The 7,307-nt window shown below is 47.8% G+C and overlaps 1 protein-coding gene across 1 annotated transcript in view; it reads left to right on the top strand.

Moving 5' to 3' along the window:
- DGCR6 (DiGeorge syndrome critical region gene 6) overlaps positions 1 to 7,307 on the top strand; it is a 341,424-nt gene that overhangs the window by 154,621 nt on the left and 179,496 nt on the right. The gene's annotated exons all lie outside the window — the stretch shown is intronic.

Below are 7,307 nucleotides of genomic sequence, written 5' to 3'. Positions count from 1 at the left end.
GAGGCCTTAGCGTATGAGGAGCTGAAATGTTTCGGTGTTGTTTTCTTACCAGCCACAAGCATCTTACGAGTTTCTGTGCAGGGAAGCATAGAGTACTGCTGTGCTGTCAGGATGAAGAAGGGCTTTTGGCAGGGGCTGGCCTTTCTGTACCCAGAGGCCAAGCAGGCTGCCCTGCACCGTGTCGTTGGTTGGTGCTGATGCCAAAAATACAGAAGGTGCTTGCTAGCTTTTCCTTGGTACATTTTTGGGGGTTGCCAGTCAACAACTTTTCTTTAGAAAAATGGGTAAAGTAGGCCGGGCGCGGTGGCTCAAGCCTGTAATCCTAGCACTTTGGGAGGTCGAGACAGGCGGATCACGAGGTCAGGAGATCGAGACCATCCTGGCTAACACGGTGAAACCCCGTCTCTACTAAAAATACAAAAAATTATCCAGGTGAGGTGGCGGGCGCCTGTAGTCCCAGCTACACGGGAGGCTGAGGCAGGAGAATGGCGTAAACCCGGGAGGCGGAGCTTGCAGTGAGCTGAGATCCGGCCACTGCACTCCAGCCTGGGCGACAGCGAGACTCCGTCTCAAAAAAAAAAAAAAAAGAAAAAAGAAAAATGGGTAAAGTAGGTAAACTTCACAGGCCCCTTAGAATTAAATCCCTAGGGCATGGTTCAAGTCTGTAGGAAGCAAATCTATGCTTTTTTATATGGGCTTTTAAGTAGAGCTTAGAACCCTGGGGGGAGAAGGGCAGTCAGGTGAGGTTTGAGATTCCTTCTATAGAATGATTTCTTAAAATGAAAATCTGGGCCCACTTACTACCCTAGATAAACCGCTTCAGTGGCTTCCCATGGCTCACAGGGTAACATCTAAATTCTTCATGGAATTGAAGGCCTCTGTGTGCTGCTTTTGGCTAACACCTCCCCTTGGATGTGGGGCCCCAGTTCATTATACGCACGGCCTTCCAGCTGCCCACCATCACAGCTACAGCATGCTCCCCTTGGGCCTCTGTGCCTTGGCTCACACTGTTCCTGCTGAAGGCCTAGCACCTGCTCTTGGCCTGGTGAGCCCCGCCACCTTCCAGGCTTACTCAAAGAATTCTTTCCGTGCCCCCCCCCCCCCCCCCCCCCCCCCCGTGTCCTAGGCCCTGTTTCATGTCCCTTCTGTGATAGTGAACCCATGGTCTTGTAATTGTGAACTTCTTTGTTGCCACTTCGAAGTTGGCGAGTGCTCGTTGCAGATGCATCCAAGATGGGTAATCTGTGTATTAACAGTGGACGTGTTGATTGTTTCTGCAGGGTTCTGAAGCATGCAACATAGAACAGATACCTTTACATTTAGGGGTGCTAAGGAAAGCAGGAACCAGTAATCCTCTCCTGTGGTTGGATGGGAGGCTTGGGAGAGGGGTGGAATGGAGAGGAAACAGGCTACTGTTGGCCAGCCTGGGGTGGAGGTGGGTGCAAGCAGGACAGATAGTGCCTGGGGGTGGGGGGCGGAGGCTTTGCCTCTAGAAAGGGGCTAGAAGGGATGAGGAAAGAGCTCATAGCTTCATGCAGGTGATCCCTGTTCTTCTGCATGTGTGTGTTTGCACATGAGTGTATGTAGACCACAGACCATTAAAAAATACGGAATTCAAAAGTAAGTTACAAAAGGGTATTCATGGAAAATAAAGTCTTTTTTTTCAGTGTTGCTATGTTTCCCAGGCCGGACCCAAACTCCTGGGCTGGAGCAGTTCTCCCCCTCAGCCTCTGGAGTAGCTGGGCCTACAGGTGTGCGCTGCCACACCCAGCTAATAAAATCTCTTTCTACTCCCACTGTCTATTCCCCAGTTTCGTGCCCAGAGGCAACCCCTGCCAGTCTGTTTATCCCTCCAGATAGTCTCTGATAGTAAGCTTTTCTTTCTCATACACTAATGATAGTAGTCACATACACTACACACACTGTGCCACATTTTTTTTTTTTAACTCTCTCAGCTGGGCGCAGTGGCTCACACCTGTAATCCCAGCACTTTGGGAGGCCGAGGTGGGTGGATCACCTGAGGTCAGGAGTTCAAGATCAGCATGGCCAACATGGTGAAACCCCATCTCTACTGAAAATACAAAAAAATTAACCAGGCATGGTGGTGGGCACCTGTAATCCCAGCTATTAAGGAGGCTGAGGCAGGAGAATCGCTTGAACCCGGGAGGCAGGGATTGCAGTGAGTCGAGATCACACCACTGCACTCCAGCCTGGGCAACAAAGAGTGAAACTCGGTCTCAGAAACAAAACAAAACACAAAAACCTTTCTCAGTCCCAGCATATGTGGAGCAGCCTCATTCTTCATACCTGTGTGTCATTCCATTGCGTGATGGGGTCACAGAGCACAGACCTGGTGCCCTTTTCCTTTTTAATGTGTGGAAACCCCTCCATTCTTTCCAAAGCCTACAAGCACAGCAGCCCCAAGTTTAGGGTGAACAGTAGTGGTCAGAGCTCTTTACTGTTACTTTTGGGCAAACGCAAACCAGCCTGGCAACCACCACTGCCACGGAGGGGAGATGACAACAGGCCATTTCACACTCTGGACGTTCAGTTTCTTTCTAAATCTAGAATGGCACTCGGGTATCCTCTGCCATCCACTGAAAGCAGCCCAAGGAACTGTCAGAGAAAGTCATGACATGAACTGAGTAGGGCACCTCCCTGTGCCGTCATCTGCTTTCCTCCCTCCCAGCACGGAAAAGCCGTGGCGCTGATGGACTTTGACATGGCACCCACAGATGGGGCCTGTGGGAATTCTACTGATTTACTCTCTGGCCTAGTCAGGCAGCCCAGCCGTGGCCTGACCAAAGTCTGCCTCACCGCCCTGGCCTGGCACCTTTGGGAGCTGAATACGTGGAGTGTTAACCAGAAAAATGTCTGGCCCTTTAGCCTTGCTGCCTCTGGAAACGTCAGTGTTTTGGGCTGGTAGGAAGCTACAGGACAGACAGTGGGCACAGTGCCTGGCAGCCTGTCACGTCACCCCCCGCCGCCCCGCCTCTGCATTCCTCCTGCCGTGGTGTAGGGGTCCAGACATTGTTTGCCACCTCTAGGCCTCTTGATAAAACAGCAAATATTTTTCTTGTGTTAAAGCAATGCATGTATATTTTAGAAAATATTAATCGCGTAGAAGGAAATACAGGACTCGTGATCCCACCACTCAGAAATAATTACTATTAATACTGGTTGATTTTCTTTCAGCTTTTTTTCCCTAATTAATTAATTCCTTTTTCCTGCAACTCCTGCTTCAGAGACTTTTTTTTTTTTTTTTTTTTTTTTAACATCCAGCTTGCCATGGTGGCTCACGCCTGTAATCTCAGCGCTTTGGGAGGCCAGAGTGGGAGGATTGCTTGAGTCTAGGAGTTCAAAGCTAGCCTGGGCAACCTAATGAGACCCCATTTCTTTTTTTGTGTGAGGGGGGCATGTTATAAAAGCCCTTTTATAAAGTCATTTTTAAACAAAACAAAAAGTTTACAAAAGAAAAAAAGATACAGAAAAAGAATAACTTGCTTCATATGTCCCAAAAAGAGAAAAAATAAAGGGGACAATGCCAACATGCTCAACAATAAAGGGTTATTTTATTTTTTAAATACAAAATACAAGCAAAGGATACACATACTTAGAGCTCAGGAGCGGACCCGCAGTCCTGGAAACCCTTCAATAAAAGCAAAGCAGGAGTTTGTTTTTTCTTTGTCTATGCAGATACATACAGAGATGGGGATATGTAAAACTTAAGTATCACAAAACACCATCACACTAGTCTACCAATGCATCTTGCATCTATAATTCACAAACATGGTCAACAAAATCATGTTCATTTCAACCCCATTTCATTTAAAGAAAAAAACCTGACCGGGCACGGTGGCTCACGTCTGTAATCCTAGCACTTTGGGAGGCCGAGGTGGGCGGATCACGAGGTCAGGAGATCAGATCATCTTGGCTAACATGGTGAAAACCCGTCTTTACTAAACAAAATACAAAAAAAGCCGGGCGTGGTGGCGGGCGCCTGTAGTCCCAGCTACTCGGGAGGCTGAGGCAGGAGAATGGCGTGAACCCGGAAGGCAGAGCTTGCAGTGATCCAAGATCGTGCCACTGCACTCCAGCCTGGGCAACAGCGCGAAACTCTGTCTCAAAAAAAAAAAAAAAAAAAACTTTAAAATAAAGTGGTTACATTCAAACTTTAACTTCCTTAGTACCATGCTGCAGATTTGAGTACTGTTAAGGTATTGCAAGAATGCCCAACCTTCTGGTGTCTGATCATGTATCCAGCAACATTGCAGTATGAAGAAAAGAGATGCCCTGGGTGAGACCCCATTTCTATTAAAAATAAATGTAAACACCTAACCCTCTTGGCAGCCCAGGCACTTGAGAACCTGTGGAAAATGGCACTGTGCAGCCAGCATGGCTGCCAGCTCGGCGTCTCCACTAAAGAGAGCGGAGGTGGTTAGGAAAGGACAGGCGGGAAGGGGCCATGTTGGCCGGACAACTGCAGGTAAAGATGGGATTGGGAGGTACAGTCCAGGGTCCACTCACCAAGGGCTGGATCCAAATACGCGGGGTTGGGATTCTGTGACCTACTTGTAATTTTAATACTGACCCGAGTTCATATTGAGCTCTGCATGTTTCCCAGCTCATATTTTCCAACAGCCCCTTTGAAACTTTTAACATCCTCTTGTCACTTTTGTACTATCCAAGGTGGGACGGACAGGTGTCAGATAATAGCAGAGACTTGGTGAAGAAATGAAAGCACTTTTGTAGAAGTGTGTCAGCTCAGAAAAAAGTCTTTTTTTTTTTTTTTTTTTTTTTTCCGGAGTCTCACTCAGTCCCCCAGGCTGGAGTGCAGTGACTGGATCTCAGCTCACTGCAAGCTCCGCCTCCCGGGTTCACACCATTCTCCTGCCTCAGCCTCCCGAGTAGCTGGGACTACAGGCGCCCGCCACCTCGCCCGGCTGATTTTTTGTATTTTTAGTAGAGACGGGGTTTCACCGTGTTAGCCAGGATGGTCTCGATCTCCTGACCTCGTGATCCACCCGTCTCGGCCTCCCACAGTGCTGGGATTACAGGCGTGAGCCACCGCGCCTGGCCAGAAAAAAACCCTCTTTAACGATGACCTCAATATAATTTATATGGAGAGGTTTCTTAGTGGAAAACGGATTTGTATGGTCCTTAGAATGTAACCTACAGGTTCTTGCCCTCAGAAAAATGCATGCATACTTTTATGTCACAGGCTTATTTTCCAAATGCAGTAGAGCGCCATCCCTGCTTTGGCTTCTTACCTTGGCTCTGACCCCCCTGACTGCCCTTTTCTGCCTCCATAACTAATTTCTCTTTTTCCTTTGGCCTCTTTCTCTTTCTTTCCTTCCTTCCTTCCTTCCTTCCTTCCTTCCTTCCTTCCTTCCTTCCTTCCTTCCTTCCTTCCTTCCTTCCTTCCTTCTCTTTCTCTCTTTCTCTTTTTCTCACTTTCTTTCTTTGACGGAATCTTGCTCTTGTCAGCTAGGCTGGAGTGCAGTGGTGCGATCTCGGCTCACTGCAACCTCCGCCTCCCGGGTTGAAGCCAGTGAGGTAGATATTATCATTTTAGAGACAGCAAAGCAGACTCAGGGGCTAATGTGCCCAGTGGCCCACAGCTTTTAAATGGTAGAGCTGGGATTTGAACCTAGGCATATGGGTACAGGAATTCTGTTCTTATCTCCCCCATAGCACCTGGAATGAGGCCATCCATGTAAGAGGCCAAGTAATAAAGATTTGTTGAATGAACTTGGATTTTGGCCTTAGGAATTAGGGAAGGAAGAAATAGAAGCAGCAAAAGTTGGTGAGCAGTAAGACCAGCACCAGGGCTGAAGGGTGGAGGTGGGGCAGGCGAGGGCTCAGTGCTTTGGCATCTGTTTAGTAGTATCGTTGCCCAGCTCCCTCCAGAGAAAGAGCAGGAGGTGTTCCTTCTCAGATGTACCAGCGACGACAGAGCCTGGCGGGCGTCCTCCTGTGTGGGTATAAATACAAGCTGGTCGTTTCATCAGATGACTCACAGATAAGCCATGCTCTTGGTTACCAGTGGACTTAGTGGGGTCCCAAAGGATGGGCTGCTTCCTCTGGAAAGCTGGGGAGCTGGTGAAAGTTTTTGGTCACCCCACCAGAGACATGCTACCCATTCCCAGTCCCTCTGTGGGCTCTGACATCCTCCGTCCAGCAGGCACCCCCTGCTCTGGAACCTTCCGGGAATGCTTCCCACTCCCCTTTTAGTACTTGTTCGTGTTCTGTCCTGTTTGTGGATTTCATGGTCTCCATAGAGACAAGTGCCTGTTTTCAGAGGTGCTAAAGACAATGGCTAAAAGATGTGCTCTATTGATCATCCCAGGAAACATCATTTTGCAAGGCTTTTTAAATTTATTTTATTTTAAGAAACGAGGCCTAACCCCAATGGAGTAATTTTGCTGCGTACATGAGAGACATTGTGGGATTGTGGTTAAGAGGGTGGGTCCCGGGCCCATAATGCCCAAGTTTGTATCTTTTTTTTTTTTTTTTTGGAAACAGAGTCTCACTCTGTCGCCCAGGCTAGAGTGCAGTGGTGCCATCTCGAATCACTGCGACATCCACCTCCCAGGTTTAAGCAATTCTCCTGCCTCAGCCTCCCAAGTAGCTGGAACTACAGGCGCACACCACCACGCCTGGCTAATTTTTGAATTTGCAGTAGAGACGAGGTTTTACCATGTTGGCCAGGCTGGTCTCGAACTCTTAACCTCAAGTGTTCCGCGTGCCTCAGCCTCCCAAAGTGTTGGGATTATAGGCGTGAGCCACCACACCCGGCCCGAGTTTGTATCTTGACTCACCTACTTTGACCTTCAAATAATCTTTCCTTTGCCTCAGTTACTTCATAGGTTTGTTGTGAGGATTAACTGGTGCTAATCCATATAAAACACTGAAAAGGTGCATAGCATATAGTGAGCAGGTGCTAGTTATTATTGTTGCTGTTAACTAAGTGAGATAAGGAGGGGAGAGTTGGAGTGGTAGAACTTAGGATCTTGTGAACACCACACCACAGAAAAGGCAGAGCTTCTGATTCCCGTTCTCAGCCTACGAAATAGGCTTTGCAAATGGCTCTGATTTCTTAAAGAAGTGCTGAGCCTTTTTATATGTTCATTTAAGACCATGTTTAATTTTCTAAATATGCAATACATTCATAGGGTTTTTAAAAAGGCTTGAAAAGTCTAGTGTGAAAACCGTATTAGTCCATTTTCACACTGCTTTAGAGAAGTACCCAAGACTGGGTAATTGTTGAAGAAAAGAGGTTTAACTGACAGTTCTGCATGGCTGTG

The sequence above is a fragment of the Macaca thibetana genome, chromosome 10 (assembly GCF_024542745.1).
Source record: "Macaca thibetana thibetana isolate TM-01 chromosome 10, ASM2454274v1, whole genome shotgun sequence".
NCBI classification, from domain to species: domain Eukaryota; kingdom Metazoa; phylum Chordata; class Mammalia; order Primates; family Cercopithecidae; genus Macaca; species Macaca thibetana.
The sequence above is the reverse complement of the archived record's forward strand: the minus strand, read 5'-3'. Positions and strand labels throughout refer to the sequence as shown.